General features: G+C 50.5%; 1 protein-coding gene across 1 annotated transcript in view; it reads left to right on the forward strand.

Annotated features, from left to right (window-relative positions):
• The first annotated feature begins 1,531 nt into the window (after positions 1-1,531).
• The window catches only part of LOC138352621 (uncharacterized), a 55,784-nt gene continuing 39,727 nt past the window's right edge, over positions 1,532-17,588 (forward strand). The window contains exon 1 of the mRNA XM_069305119.1: positions 1,532-1,555. The gene's annotated coding sequence lies outside the window, so the exon portion shown is untranslated. The remainder of the gene's footprint in view (positions 1,556-17,588) is intronic.

Consider the following 17,588-nt stretch of genomic DNA (forward strand, 5'->3'; position numbering starts at 1 on the left):
GTCACTAATTCCTGTAAATGAATAATTGACCACACGTTTATTTTGAAAAGGAACCTAAGAAATCATTTGAAGATTCCTAGATGAACGAAATAATGCTGTGGTGCTGTGGTTAGCGCTGTGAACATCGTGAACAGCATTGAATCACTGATATTTGAACATTGTACCCAGTCATTATCACACTCAGGCTCTAATATAACACTATCATAGCTAAATAATACAAGTTATACATATATTTTGACATTATTAGCTAAGGCGATGCTGTGGTCACATGTAGAACAGCAGTGCTGTGCGCTCATGCTGCGAGCGCCAGCCTTGGTTGCTCACACACTACTGAGGCTCTCACACCTGGGAATGTGGACCACGATTTTTTTTAAAGATGGTGTCTGTTTACAAGAGCCCTGAGGAAGCTGATGTGAACCCCATGTAGCCGCGGGAGTTTTGAATGGAACGTGAAAAATGCAAATACCCGGAGGCGCGTTGCGCAAACCAGACGTGAGCCTGCAGGCGCGTTGCGCAGTTTAAGGGCTAGAGTAGAGTACTGCTGCACAATGACAGCACCTTTCAAAGCTGGAGAAATTGCTGACCTGGAGAGCGTGCAGAGATCCTTTACTGCTAGAATCCACTCAGTAAAACATCTAAACTATTGGGACCGACTAAAGAGCCTAAAACTGTACTCCCTTGAGCGCAGGCGGGAGAGGTACATAATAATTTACACGTGGAAAATATTAGAGGGGCTGGTCCCAAACCTGCACACAGAAATAACATCACATGAGACCAGAAGACATGGCAGGATATGCAGAATACCCCCGTTGAAAAACAGAGGTGCAACTGGCACTCTGAGAGAGAACTCTATCAACATCAGAGGTCCGAGACTGTTCAACACGCTTCCACTACACATAAGGGGCATAACTAGCTGACCCCTCACAGTGTTCAAGAGAGAACTGGATAAGCACCTCCAAAGGATACCCGATCAACCAGGCTGTGACTCATACGTCAGGCTGCGAGCAGCCGCGTCCAACAGCCTGGTTGATCAGTCCGGCAACCAGGAGGCCTGGTCGACGACCGGGCCGCGGGGACGCTAAGCCCCGGAAACACCTCAAGGTAACTCAAGGTAAGGTGACATTATGGACTCATATTTGTTTAATATTTGTTTTTATATAGGAAGTTAAACACGGTAAAATAAGTGAAAACATTGTAATTAATGAAGTTATCCACAAACTATTTAACACGACATAATTAAGAAACAAAGATCTTTTTCCAATAAATAAAGAAAGTCAATGATGTAATGTTAGAGGGAAGGGGAATGCAATAGTACCACTTTCTCCTGTAGTTGGCACACTCGTCAATAGATGGCACTGTTAGGCCGGGTGAGCGTTGGGTTGGGTGTTACATGATCTATATATTTTATAGAGAGCTTTCCTATCCTTCTTCCATAGTCTCTTGTTAGTGCGTATGTTTATAGTGTGTGGGGAAGGCAACGAGTCGGGCCACCTTCCTGCAATTGTCATTCAATCCCCAACTTTTTGAGGTGAAAACATTCTTTCCGTGCTTCAAGGTTTGTGTATAAAAGGATAGTTATTGTTATTTGTTTAAATCCATGAATGTTATGGAACCGGTGTTGTGTGACGTTAGTTGGTGTTTTACTTTTCTTCCACAATGAAGGTGGTATCTGGGTGGTTTGTGTTTAGTCCTTATATTCTCAGTATACTCTCCCACAGATAATTTGTTCAAATATACTTAAAAAGCTATAGGAAATGCAAGCTTAAGTTTAATTAACACCTGATAATTGGAGGTAAACTATATAGTGTTTCACTTTAATTGATCGTCTGTCTTTTTACACTTAAGGTAAATTATAACCACCCTCCAGCACTTCTTGATCAAACTTGTACAGCATCAGATGATTTTATTGATTTAACTTTCATGCAGCAACTTTTCCTTCTCAAAGATGTTTTCCTGTTCCTGGGTACTATTAATATGGACGACCCTGGTAATATCTCAAAATCTAGTCGTCGCACAACTTCCTACCGTGAGTAAACGTCGCCTTCCAATTTTGTTTACGAAAATTGGATTTTAATTTGCCTAAATCGCGGGGGAGGGGGGGCATAAAAGTCACGAATGTCGTGCTAGCGTAGTCGCAGCCTAAACAATTCTAACTTTGTTATATTGATATTAGTATACAATGTTCCTTCTGAATTTTAAGACTAAATTGTTTTGTTGGTTCATATATTGTGTAATAGATCTCTCATTCCTAAATAATAAGGTACTAGTACCACTAAAAAGTTTAGTCGAATCATAGCATTATCATAACGCTTTTACTGTAGTAAAATTTAAAAAAAACATTAGAAAATTATACCAATGGTTAAGGCCCTTCTCAACCATGAATGCTCAGTGGTAAAGGGTCACATTAAGGCTTGTAACGAGTCTAATGAATAGTTTCCATCATTCCCTATGAGTGGAAGATGAACAATTGGCCTTTACAACTAACTATTTGGTACTGCTTAAATTTAACCTTACAGGTATGTAACATCTAGAGCATACTTTTATAAATGTGTAGATTTTGTTAAATTTTTGGAGCGGTCTTTTGGTTTACTTTACTGTACTATAAGACTTGTATAGCCACTATGGCGCACCAGTGCCTGTACGCAGCTCCTAGACCTGTGATTTCTTTGTAATTTTATGACTTACAATGGCGTATTTGCATGTACCTTTTAAATGGTTTGCCTTCCTCTAACCCATCAGCCTGGCTCTGGTTATGGCAGTCAGACCAAAGGTGCGGCTAGTACCAGCTCTCAGGGGTCATCGGGTCAACTCGGCAGCGGTCCAGTTGTAGGTGGCGGCCCGGGCGTCGGCAGCGGTCCACTTTTGGGTGCTGGATTAGGCCTTGGCAGCGGTCAAGGAGTAGGTATTAACCTCGGCCAAGGCATCGGCGGCGGTCCAGTTGGCAGTTCTGGCCAAGGAGTAGGCAGCGGTGACAGAGCTGGACAAGTTAGCAGCGGGCCTCGAGCTACCTCTGGCAGCAGCGGTCCGGCTCCTTACGCTGGTGCAAGGTATGGCAGTCCTAGAGTGAGCAGAGTGGATGCACTATTTAACCCCACTGTCACCCAGCTCTTCACCATCGACCGCTTCGTCACCCTCACTGATCAGGCTTTCCAGAGTGTGGCTGTCACCCTCACTTCCCTCACCGTCCAGACTGTAACCACTGGAACACGCGCGGTGAGTACTTGGCATGTATTGTGATAAACGATGGTCTGGACGCTGACCTTGGACTAGTTTAAGTATTCTTTCACAGGTGGCACAGACGCCGGTGGATGACCGCGTAGCCCTCCAGACAACGGTACTTTTCAGACCTTCGACACTAACGGTCACGTACGTGCAGTCGGACTTCAGGATTGTGACTGAAAGGTCTTTAGACTACGTGACAATCGCCCACACCTCGTACGTAATCGTGCAGACTACCTACACTACTACTGCTACCCAAGTGTAAGTTCGATGCCAGATCTACAGTATTGTACTGTAACTGCCAGTCTCTTCATTACTTGAAAGAATAACTATTAATTGTCCAATTTACTCCCCACAGGCTGTCGTACACGACAACGTTGGTGAGAACAAACATAAATACTAAGAGCACAGTGTTCACAGACTACCGCACAGTCACCGACACGGTCCTCGTCCCCGGAGCCCGCTACGGTTATAGAGGGCTGTAGAACCTTCATCCGTTCTAAGATTTTTAAAGAACGTAATATTAAACATTTAACATTATCGGTCTGTATGGTCTATTAAACTTTATTCAAGAATTGTTCTTTTTAATAGGTAACTTTGTGTCCACAGTAAATGTCTGTTTGCCTGTTCAAAAATTTAAGCAGTTGGTAAGATGGAGTAGATACTTATAAGCTGTATTCTAATGGTTCCGATAGTGCGTGTTATACATGGGGAAATATTTCCTGGGCGGGATGTCTAGTAAACAAACTAAATATTCGGCAACTCGAACCATAGAGATGGTCAGTGATCCCACGAAACACATCGCAGGAAAGTCGTGAAAACGTAACAGCCACAGTGCTAAAGGAGAAAACTGACTATTAATGTAAGACTAAAATATACAAGGTACTTAAAGCTTTAATGGCAGCGTTCTTAGGCTATCTATAAAACTGATACTCGAAGGTTGACTACCTGGTAAATAAGTCTAAAGAGGATACTTTCATCACTGACTATATGACTTGGGTGCAGATGCACGAGGGTGGGGGGGGGAACGTGGTGGTCTGCTGGACCTCTTAATACAGTAAATTGAAAAAAAAAGTTAATCGAAAATTAAAATTAATATGCTCATTAAATATGACCATTTCTCTGGAAAAGTGTTATACTTTCTGCAGTTCTTTAACTGCATATCTCTTCACTTAATTCCTACAGCCACCCTACCTTCAATAGGTGGTAACTTGACATTGTCAGTGGCTCGGTGTTCAGTCTTCAGTAATGAGTGACTCCCTCGCTCTTCCTGTTGTGACGGTGCACAAGTGTACTGCAACCCTGTGCATCCACTTTGCAGAGACCCGTGTATTCTTCGGTGGTAGATGAAAGGATTGAGCGTATCCAGCACAAGTGGATCCTTTAAAACAAACGCGCTTTATTTGCTGGGTGTCCCTCCCCATCCGGCCCGTTGGCGCCGTGAGGGGAGCTTAGTGGACAGCTGCTGGAGTGTGATGCTCTGTGGGACAGTCCTCTGTCCTTTGGAGGCCTTGCACTGCTGCTGTCTTCTAATGGTGCTGGATCGCTTTTCCTTTAACTTTTTTGTTTCGTTTTTCTCCTTTCCCCCCCCCCCCCCCTCTTCTCCTATCTGCTTGTCTTTTCCTACCGACCTTTTGCTTATTTTGGTTATTCCTTTGGACTAATTCTACTTAGAAGCATGGGTGCTTGAGGAGGCACTCTTGCACCCGTAGAACTGTAGTACCCGACGTCTCTAGTGAGGGGAACCTTTTATTGTCAATCCCCCTTTCGTCGCTGAACCCGCTCTCGACAGACTAACGGTTCTTAAGGTGGCGTTTGTGGGGCGTATACTTACGACGCACCCCTAGGAAGCCCTGGCAAGATCGGCGATAGCTTCTTGTTGGGTGTCCTGCCTCTAATTGTGGCTCCATGGTGGGTGTGGGGGCACATTCGTGAATGAATTCTTTTTTCGTCATAACCCCTGTTTCGGCTGCTTCTGGTGTACCTTCTCAGGCTCGTGGGGTGGGCGACCAAGCCCCCGAGTCGGTCCGTATTGGAAGACCGGGCTCTGTAGCCTCCGCTGCATTGGGCCCCGACCTTGCTCCTCCTTTGGCCTCTCTGACTCCTTCCCCTGGCTCCCCTCCCTCCTCTGTGGTTGGGTCGAGCCCCAAGCCCCCAGTGGTGACTACCTCTTCCCCTGGCGTGGCTCCTTCTCTAGTTGTAACTACTGCGCCTTTTAACCCCTCTCTGGGGGTTCTCACCGCTGTCCTCGTCACGGCCGCCCTCGCTGGATTCCTTCCAGTTCTGCTACCTATCAAGCCTTGTTTGGTCCCGCGTCGTGGGCCAAATATTTTGCTCTCCTGATTCTTGATTCTGCGCCTCCTGACGATTTCTCCCTCCATCGACATCTCGTTGATTCCGTGGATGCCTCCATTACTTTCAACCCCACTCGTCTCGATACACGTGTCGTTGCTGCTCCTTCTCAGGATGCTGCTTCCCGCTTGGCTGCCTTATCCTGCCTTGGCGAGACCACTGTTCGGGTCTCGAAGAACGCTTAGTTGAATGCCAGTGTTGGCACTATTTTGCTCCCGCCCCATGTTGCGACCGGTGTTCGGGACCTGCGCGACTGCCACGACGATACTCGACATATCCTTGCTGCCCAGGGCCATTCTATTCTCCAGGTGGACACGTTTACTCGTCCCCCTCGTGGTAGTCGCCGTCATCCCCTCCGGGTTGTGAAGATTACCTTTGATGGTAGGACCCTTCCACCCTCTGTCATTCTTGCTCTTGCCAGGTGCTCTGTCCAGGAGTACATTCCTTCTCCTCGGCTCTGCAACAAGTGCTGGAGGTTTGGGCATGGTGCCCTCCGTTGCTCCGGGACTGTCTCTGTCCTTTGTGTGGTGGCGAAGGTCACTCTGTCGGAGTGCACTTCTCCCCAGGCTCGTTGCCTCAACTGCGGTGAGGCCCATCCTACCTTCTCCCGTGCGTGTGTCCATTTCAAGCTTGAGGCAGCCGTCCTCAACTTGAAGCACCGGGAGCGTTTATCTTTTCCTGAGGCGAGACGCCAGGTTCGCCGGCTCCCGCCTTATGCTAATATCTCTTATGCTCGCGTGTTGCGCTCTTCCTCTCCTCGTCCTTCCCGCCTTCCTCAGACTCACAACCGTTTCCGGGCCTTGGACCCTGATGCGCCAACTGCCCCCTCCTCTGTTCCTTTGCGTTCTCTCCCGAAGGATCCTCCTGGTCCTCTGTCCGGGGTTCCCCTTCCTTCTACCCGGTCTGTCGTGTCTCCTGTGTCTTTTTCCTCGTCCCCCTCCGGTCCTCCTTCCCATCCTCTTCCTCCATCTATCGGCTCTACCCACCGCCTGTCGGTGCGGGCGGATGTCCATCGCTCTCCTAGCGGGCGTCGTGTGTGCTCTCGTTCGGCTTCTGTTGAGACACTGGAATCCGTTGCCCGGTACGTAGTTGCTGGGACACCGGACTCTTTAAGCCAGAAGCGTAAGCCTGGCTCCTCTCCTTCCTCTTCCCCGGCGGGTAAGAAGGCTTCGCTTTCTTCCTCAGCTCCTACGTCTGGTTCTGTTGCTCCTTCCCCTCCCGTTTCAGTGATTGCGCCCCCTGTTCCTGCTACGGAGGTTTCTTTGGCCCCTGCTTTCCTTTCGGTTGCTGCTCTTGCTGGGGTGCGCTCCCCTCTTTCTACTCCCCCTCTTCCTGCTGCTGTCCTTGACTGCTCCTCTCCGTTGTCTCCTCCTCTTCCTCCTCCTCCTCCTCCGGACCCCGCCCGCCCCCCTCTGATCTGTTCTCCCGTTTTCTTCCCTCCGTCTTTGCTCGGTTTACCCATGCCCCCTAACCCTGACTTTGCTGACCCTGATCCCGACCCTGATATTCTTTAACGTGCTCTGTTGCTCTTTCGCCTTGGTTTCTTCTTTGTTCTCTGGTTTTGTCCTTTCTCTTCTCGTCGTTGTCCATTCTTCAATGGAACGTTCGAGGTTATTACGCCAATTTCCTCGACCTCCAAATTCTGATTTCGCGGTTTTCGCCCCTTTGTGTCTGTCTCCAGGAGCCAATGCTTGGTGCTCGTCCTGGTCGTTTTCGTGGCTATTCCTTTCTCTCTCCCACCCAGCCATTGCTGGGGCTTCTAATTCTTCTGCTCTCTTGATTCGTGCTGATGTTCCCTTTGTTCCTTTGCTTTTTCCTTCGCCTCTCCATTGTTCTGCTGCTCGTATCTTTGTGGGGAAATGGTGCACAGTTTGTTCCATTTATCTCCCCCCGAGTGTCCCGCTCTCTCTTCCTGATTTGAAACACCTCCTTGACTCCTTGCCGGAGCCTGTGCTCCTGCTGGGTGACTTCAATTGTCGTCATTCCCTTTGGGGTGACGTTCTGACGAATACCCGGGGTCGCCTCCTTGAGCAGTTTCTCCTCTCTTCTTCCCTGTCTCTTCTGAATTCTGGTGAGCCGACTCATTTGGACTCTCGGACTCGCACCCTTTCTTGTCTTGATCTTTTTTTCTGCTCTTCTTCTCTTTACTTAGATTTCACGTGGCAGGTTCTTGATGACCTCCATGGAAGTGATCATTTCCCCATCCTTGTTTCCTTTTTCTCTTTTCGCCCTTCCCTCTCTTTCCCTAGGTGGCAGTTTGCTAAGGCAGACTGGACCCTATTTACCCTCAGTGCTGCTCTCCCTGACCTCTCCCTTCTGCCTCTCTCTCGCGCTCTCCTCCTTTTTCATGACACTGTCTTCAACGCTGCCCTCCTCTCTATTCCTCGCTCTTCCTCTCGGGGTCCACGGAAGTGCGTTCCCTGGTGGAATGCGGACTGTGCTCGGGCTGTCCGCTGTAAGCGTGTAGCCTGGAAATGGCACCGCCGTAGGCAGACGACCGATTCTTTTCTTTTCTTTCGGAAAGCAAGTGCGGTGGCCCGTAGGGCCATCCGTACGGCTAAACGTGAATGTTGGGCATCTTATGTCTCAACAATTACGTCCGAGACCCCTCTGGCCCAGATCTGGAAGCGTATCCGCAAGATAGCGGGTAAGTTCGTTCCCGATGTTTCACCGGTCCTTCACCTCCATGATACTCTTGTGGCGGACCCGTTGCAGGTCGCTTCCGAACTGGGTTCCCACTTTTCTTCTGTTAGCTCTGGTCTTCATCTTCCCCAATCTTTCCTTCTTCGTAAACCTGTCCTTGAGTCTCGTCCTTTAGATTTCTGCACTCATATTCAGCTTCCCTATAATGATCCCTTCTCTCTCTCTGAACTTCGTTCTGCCCTGGCCCTCTGCGGTTCTACGGCGGCGGGCTCCGATGGTATTCATTATGAGATGCTTCGCCATCTCCCTCCGAGCACGTCTCAGTATTTCCTGAGTCTCTATAATCGGATCTGGGAGTCGTCGTCAGTCCCTGAGGACTGGCTCGATGCCGTTGTCCTCCCTGTTCGCAAACCGGGGTCTCTGGGTACTTACCCTAAGGACTTTCGCCCTATTGCTCTCACAAGTTGAGTCTGCAAACTCTTTGAACGTATGGTTAACGTTCGTCTGATGTGGTTCCTGGAACACCATCACCTCCTCTCCCCTTCTCAATTTGGTTTCCGCAAGTGCCGCAGCACGACAGATGTCCTGGTGAACTTGGAGGTCTATATTCGTACTGCTTTTGCTGCGAAGACCTCCGTTGTTGCCGTCCTTTTTGACCTAGAAAAGGCTTACGACACCACTTGGCGTTATCATATCCTATCTCAACTTCATTCTTTTGGCCTTCGTGGTCATCTCCCTCTCTTTCTCCGCAGCTTCCTCTCTCGTCGTTCCTTTCGGGTGCGTCTTGGTACCGCTCTCTCTGCCTCTTTTCAGCAATACGAAGGTGTGCCCCAGGGTAGTGTTCTGATCACTACTCTTTTTCTGGTTGCCCTCAATGGTCTTCTTTCCTCTCTTCCTTCTGGTGTCTTCTCCGCTCTCTATGTCGATGATCTTACCCTTTGTTGTCAGGGTGATGATTCGCCTCTCCTTCAACGCCGGCTTCAACTTGCAATTGATGCCGTGTCGTCTTGGGCCACAGGTCATGGCTTCAAGTTCTCTACTTCTAAGACTTGTGCCATGACTTTTACGCGGAAACGGGTTGTTCTTCGTCCCTCTTTGTCACTTTATGGTCATCCCCTTGAATACAAAGATTCCGCGAAGCTTTTGGGGTTATTCCTTGACACTCGTTTGTCTTGGTCTCCCCATATCTCTTACCTCCGTGTTGAGTGCTCTAAGGCCCTTACCCTCCTTCGGGTCTTGTCCCATACTTCTTGGGGGGCAGATAGGCGCACTCTCCTTGCTTTACATTCCTCTCTCGTCCTGTCTAAGCTCGATTATGGTTGCCCTGCTTACTCGTCTGCTTCTCCTTCTACTCTTCGCCGTCTTGATGCTTTGCACCATACTGGGTTGCGCCTCAGTTCTGGTGCCTTTCGTTCGACTCCCATCCTTAGCTTATATGTTGACACTGGCTTCCTGTCTCTCCAGGACCGCCGTGATCGCTACTGTCTTCGCTATCTTGCGCGGTCCTTGCAACATCCTTCCTCTCGCCTCTGTCGTGCTTTAACTTTTACCCCTCCTGCGGTTCCTGTTCCTGTTCACCACCTCCCTCTTTCTGTCCGGTTATCTCGCCTACAGGATTCTCTCTCCGTTCGTATTTCTGATGTTTCTCCTCGTGTTGTTCCTTCTTTGACCCCGTGGAGGGTCCCTCTTCCGCGGTTTTGTACTTCCTTGACCCGTATCACTAAAGCTTTTACCCCTCCTACGGTTCTAAAACGCCTTTTCCTCGAGCACTTTTCTTCTCACTCCCGCTCCGTTTCTGTCTTCACCGATGGGTCTAAGTCAGCGGACGGTGTTGGCTACTCTGTTGTTTTTCCTGATCGCACTTATATGTGTCGCTTGCCTCCGGAGACTAGCATCTTTACAGCAGAACTTTATGCTATTCTCTATGCTCTTCGTCTCCTGCTTTCTCATTGTCAGTCTTCCTTTGTGGTTGTTGTTGACTCTCGTAGTGCCCTCATGGCTCTCGGGTCCTTTAATCCGGTTCATCCAGTAGTTGTCGAGATCCAGCATTGGCTGTTTCTCGTTCACAGTAAATTTAAGTCGGTTGAGTTTTGTTGGGTTCCCAGTCATATTGGTGTGTCTTTAAATGAGCGTGCGGATGCTGCCGCTAAGGAAGCTGTCCGCTCTTGTCCCATCTCTCGTAAAGGCATTCCGTATTCCGACTTTTACCCAGTTATCCATTCCTCAGTCCTTACCCGTTGGCAGGCTTCTTGGTTGTCTGTTACTGGTAACAAGCTACGTACACTTAAATGTTGTGTTTCCTCGTGGCCGTCCTCCTTCCACCGTAACCGGCGGTGGGAAACAGCTCTGGCGAGGTTGCGTATTGGCCATACTCGCTTAACCCATCGTCACTTGATGGAGCGCCGCCCTGCTCCTTATTGTCCTAGTTGCATTGTCCCTCTTACGGTCGTGCATGTCCTTCTTGAATGTCCTGACTTCCAGGACGAGCGTGTGTCTTGCTTTCCGACCGCCCCTCGCGGTCGCCTGTTCCTCGATAGAATTCTTGGTGACTCGGATACTTTTGATATCGTTCGCCTTATGCGTTTTTGTTCTCGTATTGGCATCCTTGGTGATATTTAGCGCCCTCTGATTATTTTGCGTATTTGATGGTGCTACATAGCCTTCCCGGTTTGGTGCCTTCTTTTGATAATTACTTACTTGCACCCGTAGAACTGTAGTACCCGACGTCTCTAGTGAGGGGAACCTTTTATTGTCAATCCCCCTTTCGTCGCTGAACCCGCTCTCGACAGACTAACGGTTCCTAAGGTGGCGTTTGTGGGGCGTATGCTCACGACGCACCCCTAGGAGGCCCCAGCATGATAGGCAATAGCTTCCTATTAGGTGCCCCCTCCCCATCCGGCCCGTTGGCGTCGTGAGGGGGCTTCGTGGACGGCTGCCGGAGTGTGATGCTCTGTGGGACAGTCCTCTGTCCTTTTCTGGCCTTTAACTTCTGTTGCTGTCTTCTCTAATTGTGCTGGTTCGGTCTTCCTTTTAGTCTTTTCGTTTTTCACCCCCTCTTCTCCTATCTGCTTGTTGTTTCCTGCCGACCTTTTGCTTGTTTTGGATTGTTTCTTTGGACTTCTTCTATTTTGACGCCTGGGTGCTTGAGGCGGCATACTATTGCACCCGTAGAACTCTAGTACCCAACGTCTCGAGTGAGGGGAACCTTTTATTGTCAATCCCCCCTCCCCGCTCAGCTCGTTGTCGCCGTGTGGGGGCTTAGTGGACGGCTGCCGGAGTGTGATGCTCCTTGGGACAGTCCTCTGTCCTTTTCTAGCCTTGTGCTCCTGCTGCCGTCCTCTCCAATTCTGCTGGGCATCTTTTCCTTTTCCTTCTGTTTCGTTTTTCTCCCCCCCTCTTCTCCTATCTGCTTGCCGTTTCCTGCCGACCTTTTGCTCGTTCTGGTTCTTCCCTTGGACTTCTTCTATTTTGACGCCCGGGTGCTTGAGGAGGCATACTCTTGCACCCGTAGAACTGCAGTACCCGACGTCGAGAGCGAGGGGAACCTTTTATTGTCAATCCCCACTTCGTCACTGAACCCGATCTCGACGGACTGTCGGTTTCTTAAGGTGGCGTTTGTGGGGCATATACTCACGACGCACCCCTAGGAGGCCCCGACAAGATCGGCGATAGCTTCTTGTTGGGTGTCCTGCCTCTAATTGTGGCTCCATGGTGGGTGTTGGGGCACATTCGTGAGTGAATTCTTCTTTTCGTCAAGATGATAACCCCTGTTTCGGCTTCTTCTGGTTTACCTTCTCAGGCTCGTGGGGTGGGCGACCAAGCCCCCGAGTCGGTCCGTATTGGAAGACCGGGCTCTGTAGCCTCCGCTGCGTTGGGCCCCGACCTTGCTCCTCCTTTGGCCTCTCTGACTCCTTCCTCTTGCTCCCCTCCCTCCTCTGTGGTTGGGTCGAGCCCCAAGCCCCCAGTGGTGACTACCTCGTCCCCTGGCGCGGCTCCTTCTCTAGTTGTAACTACTGCGCCTTTTAACCCCTCTCTCTCTCGGGGTTCTCACCGCCGTCCTCGTCACGGCCGCCCTCGCTCGATTCCTTCCAGTTCTGCTACCTATCAAGCCTTGTTTGGTCCCGCTTCGTGGGCCAAATATTTTGATCTCCTCCCTCTTGATTCTGCGCCTCCTGACGATTTCTCCCTCCATCGACATCTCATTGATTCCGTGGATGCCTCCATTACTTTCAACCCCACTCGTCTCGGTACACGTGTCGTTGCTGCTCCTTCTCAGGATGCTGCTTCCCGCTTGGCTGCCTTATCCTGCCTTGGCGAGACCCCCGTTCGGGTCTCGAAGAACGCTCAGTTGAATGCCAGTGTTGGCACTATTTTGCTCCCGCCCCATGTTGCGACCGGTGTTCGGGACCTGCGCGACTGCCACGACGATATTCGACATATCTTCGCTGCCCAGGGCCATTCTATTCTCCAGGTGGACACGTTTACTCGTCCCCCTCGTGGTAGTCGCCGTCAACCCCTCCGGGTTGTGAAGATTACCTTTGATGGTAGGACCCTTCCACCCTCTGTCTTTCTTGCTGGTGCCAGGTGCTCTGTCCAGGAGTACATTCCTTCTCCTCGGCTCTGCAACAAGTGCTGGAGGTTTGGGCATGGTGCCCTCCGCTGCTCCGGGACTGTCTCCCTCTGTCCTTTGTGTGGTGGCGAAGGTCACTCTAAGTCGGAGTGCGCTTCTCCCCAGGCTCGTTGCCTCAACTGCGGTGAGGCCCATCCTACCTTCTCCCGTGCGTGTGTCCATTACAAGCTTGAGGCAGCCGTCCTCAACTTGAAGCACCGGGAGCGTTTATCTTTTCCTGAGGCGAGGCACCAGGTTCGCCGGCTCCCGCCTTATGATAATATCTCTTATGCTCCTGTGTTGCGCTCTTCCTCTTCTCGTCCTTCCCGCCTTCCTCAGACTCTCAACCGTTTCCGGGCCTTGGAACCTGATGCGCCCACTGCCCCCTCCTCTGTCCCTTTGGGTTCTCTCCCGAAGGATCCTCCTCCTGGTCCTCTGTCTGGGGTTCCCCTTCCTTCTACCCGGTCTGTCGTGTCTTCTGTGTCTTCTTCCTCGTCCCCCTCCGATCCTCCTTCCCATCCTCTTCCTCCATCTATCGGCTCTCCCCACCGCCTGTCGGTGCGGGCGGATGTCCATCGCTCTCCTAACGGCCGTCGTGTGTGCTCTCGTTCGGCTTCTCCTGTTGAGACACTGGAATCCGTTGCCCGGTACGTAGTTGCTGGGACACCGGTCTCTTTAAGTCAGAAGCGTAAGCCTGGCTCCTCTCCTTCCTCTTCCCCGGCGGGTAAGAAGGCTTCGCTTTCTTCCTCAGCTCCTCCTTCTGGCTCTGTTGCTCCTTCCCCTCCCGTTTCAGTGCTTGCGCCCCCTGTTCCTGCTATGGAGGTTTCTTTGGCCCCTGCTTCCCTTTCGGTTGCTGCTCTTGCTGGGGTGCGCTCCCCTCTTTCTACTCCCCATCTTCCTGCTGCTGTCCTTGACTGCTCCTCTCCGTTGTCTCCTCCTCTTCCTCCTCCTCCTCCTCCTCCTCCTCCGGACCCTGCCCGCCCGCCTCTGATCTGTTCTCCCGTTTCCTTCCCTCCGTCTTTGCTCAGTTTACCCATGCCCCCTAACCCTGACTTTGCTGACCCTGATCCCGACCCTGATATTCTTTAACGTGCTCTGTTGCTCTTTCGCCTTTGTTTCTTCCTTGTTCTCTGTTTTTGTCCTTTCTCTTCTCGTCGTTGTCCATTCTTCAATGGAACGTTCGAGGTTATTACGCCAATTTCCTCGAACTCCAACTTCTGATTTCGCGGTTTTCGCCCCTTTGTGTCTGTCTCCAGGAGCCAATGCTTGGTGCTCGTCCTGGTCGTTTTCGTGGCTATTCCTTTCTCTCCCCCCCCCCCCCAGCCATTGCTGGGGCTTCTAATTCTTCTGCTCTCTTGATTCGGGCTGATGTTCCCTTTGTTCCTTTACTTTTTCCTTCGCCTCTCCATTGTTCTGCTGCTCGTATCTTTGTGGGGAAATGGTACACAGTTTGTTCCATTTATCTCCCCCCGAGTGTCCCGGTCTCTCTTCCTGATTTGAAACACCTCCTAGACTCCTTGCCGGAGCCTGTGCTCCTGCTGGGTGACTTCAATTGTCGTCATTCTCTTTGGGGTGACGTTCTGACGAATACCCGGGGTCGCCTCCTTGAGCCGTTTCTCCTCTCTTCTTCCCTGTCTCTTCTGAATTCTGGTGAGCCCACTCATTTGGACTCTCGGACTCGCACCCTTTCTTGTCTTGATCTTTCTCTCTGCTCTTCTTCTCTTTACTTAGATTTCACGTGGCAGGTTCTTGATGACCTCCATGGAAGTGATCATTTCCCCATCCTTGTTTCCTTTTTCTCTTTTCGCCCTTCCCTCTCTTTCCCTAGGTGGCAGTTTGCTAAGGCGGACTGGACCCTATTTTCCCTCAGTACTACTCTCTCTGACCTCTCCCTTCTGCCCCTCTCTCGCGCTTCCTCCTTTTTCATGACACTGTCTTCAACGCTGCCCTCCGCTCTATTCCTCGCTCTTCCACTTGGGGTCCACGGAAGTGCGTTCCCTGGTGGAATGCGGACTGTGCTCGGGCTGTCCGCTGTAAGCGTGCAGCCTGGAAGAGGCACCGCCGTAGGCAGACGACCGATTCTTTTCTTTTCTTTCGGAAAGCGAGTGCGGTGGCCCGTAGGGCCATCCGTACGGCTAAACGTGAATGTTGGGCATCTTATGTCTCAACAATTACGTCCGAAACCCCTCTGGCCCAGATCTGGAAGCGTATCCGCAAGATAGCGGGTAAGTTCGTTCCCGATGTTTCACCGGTCCTTCACCTCCATGATACTCTTGTGGCGGACCCGTTGCAGGTCGCTTCCGAACTGGGTTCCCACTTTTCTTCTGTTAGCTCTGGTCTTCATCTTCCCCAATCTTTCCTTCTTCGTAAACCTGTCCTTGAGTCTCGTCCTTTAGATTTCTGCACTCATCTTCAGCTTCCCTATAATGATCCCTTCTCTCTCTCTGAACTTCGTTCTGCCCTGGCCCTCTGCGGTTCTACGGCGGCGGGCTCCGATGGTATTCATTATGAGATGCTTCGCCATCTCCCTCCGAGCACGTCTCAGTATTTACTGAGTCTGTATAATCTGATCTGGGAGTCGTCGTCAGTCCCTGAGGACTGGCTCGATGCCGTTGTCCTCCCTGTTCGCAAACCGGGGTCTCTGGGTACTTCCCCTAAGGACTTTCGCCCTATTGCTCTCACAAGTTGTGTCTGCAAACTCTTTGAACGTATGGTTAACGTTCGTCTGATGTGGTTCCTGGAACACCATCACCACCTCTCCCCTTCTCAATTTGGTTTCCGCAAGTGCCGCAGCACGACAGATGTCCTGGTGAACTTGGAGGTCTATATTCGTACTGCTTTTGCTGCGAAGACCTCCGTTGTTGCCGTCCTTTTTGACCTAGAAAAGGCTTACGACACCACTTGGCGTTATCATATCCTATCTCAACTTCATTCTTTTGGCCTTCGTAGTCATCTCCCTCTCTTTCTCCGCAGCTTCCTCTCTCGTCGTTCCTTTCGGGTGCGCCTTGGTACTGCTCTCTCTGCCTCTTTTCAGCAATACGAAGGTGTGCCCCAGGGTAGTGTTCTGAGAACTACTCTTTTTCTGGTTGCCCTCAATGGTCTTCTTTCCTCTCTTCCTTCTGGTGTCTTCTCCGCCCTCTATGTCGATGATCTTACCCTTTGTTGTCAGGGTGATGATTAGCCTCTCCTTCAACGCCGGCTTCAACTTGCCATTGATGCCGTGTCGTCTTGGGCCACAGGTAATGGCTTCAAGTTCTCTACTTCTAAGACTTGTGCCATGACTTTTACGCGGAAACGGGTTGTTCTTCGTCCCTCTTTGTCACTTTATGGTCATCCCCTTGAATACAAAGATTCCGCGAAGCTTTTGGGGTTATTCCTTGACACTCGTTTGTCTTGGTCTCCCCATATCTCTTACCTTCGTGTTGAGTGCTCTAAGACCCTTACCCTCCTTCGGGTCTTGTCCCATACTTCTTGGGGGGCAGATAGGCGCACTCTCCTTGCTTTACATTCCTCTCTCGTCCTGTCTAAGCTCGATTATGGTTGCCCTGCTTACTCGTCTGCTTCTCCTTCTACTCTTCGCTGTCTTGATGCTTTGCACCATACTGGGTTGCGCCTCAGTTCTGGTGCCCTTCGTTCGGTTCCCGTCCTCAGCTTGTATGTTGACACTGGCTTCCTATCTCTGCAGGACCGCCGTGATCGCTACTGTCTTCGCTATCTTGCGCGGTCCTTGCAACATCCTTCCTCTCGCCTCTGTCGTGCTTTAACTTTTACCCCTCCTGCGGTTCCTGTTCCTCTTCACCACCTCCCTCTTTCTGTCCGGTTATCTTGCTTACAGGATTCTATTTCCGTTCGTATTTCTAATATTTCTCCTCGTGTTGTTCCTTCTTTGCCCCCGTTGAGAGTCCCCCCTCCGCAGTTTTGTACATCCTTGACCTGCATCACTAAAACTTTTACCCCTCCTACGGTTCTAAAACGCCTTTTCCTTGAGCACTTTTCTTCTTTCTCCCACCCCGTTTCCGTTTTTACCAATGGGTCTAAGTCTGTGGACGGTGTTGGCTACTCTGTTGTTTTTCCTGCTCACACTTATATGTGTAGCTTACCTCCGGAGACTAGCATCCTCTCAGCGGAGCTTTATGGTATTCTCTATGCTCTTCTTCCCCCTGCTCTCTTGTTGTCAATTTTCCTTTGTAGTTGTTGTTGACTCTCGTAGTGCCCTCATGGCTCTCGGGTCCATTAATCTGGTTTTTCCATTGGTTGTCGAGATCCAGCATTGGCTGTTTCTTGTTCACAGTAAATTTAAGTCGGTTGTCTTTTGTTGGTTTCCCAGCCATATTGGTGTCTCTTTAAATGAGCGTGCGGATGCTGCTGCCAGGAAATCTGTCCACTCTTGTCCCATCTCTCGTAAAGCTATTCCTTATTCCGACTTTTACCCGGTTATCCATTCCTCAGTCCTTACCCGTTGGCAGGCTTCTTGGTTGTCTGTTACTGGTAAAGCTACATACTCTTAAATGTTGTGTTTCCTCGTGGCCGTCCTCCTTCCACCGTAACCGGCGGTGGGAAACAGCTCTGGCGAGGTTGCGTATTGGCCATACTCGCTTAACCCATGGTCACTTGATGGAGCGCCGCCCTGCTCCTTATTGTCCTAGTTGCATTGTCCCTCTTACGGTCGTGCATGTCCTTCTTGAATGTCCTGACTTCCAGGACGAGCGTGTGTCTTGCTTTCCGACCGCCCCTCGCGGTCGCCTGTTCCTCGATAGAATTCTTG

Source organism: Procambarus clarkii, chromosome 54 (assembly GCF_040958095.1).
Source record: "Procambarus clarkii isolate CNS0578487 chromosome 54, FALCON_Pclarkii_2.0, whole genome shotgun sequence".
NCBI lineage: Eukaryota > Metazoa > Arthropoda > Malacostraca > Decapoda > Cambaridae > Procambarus > Procambarus clarkii.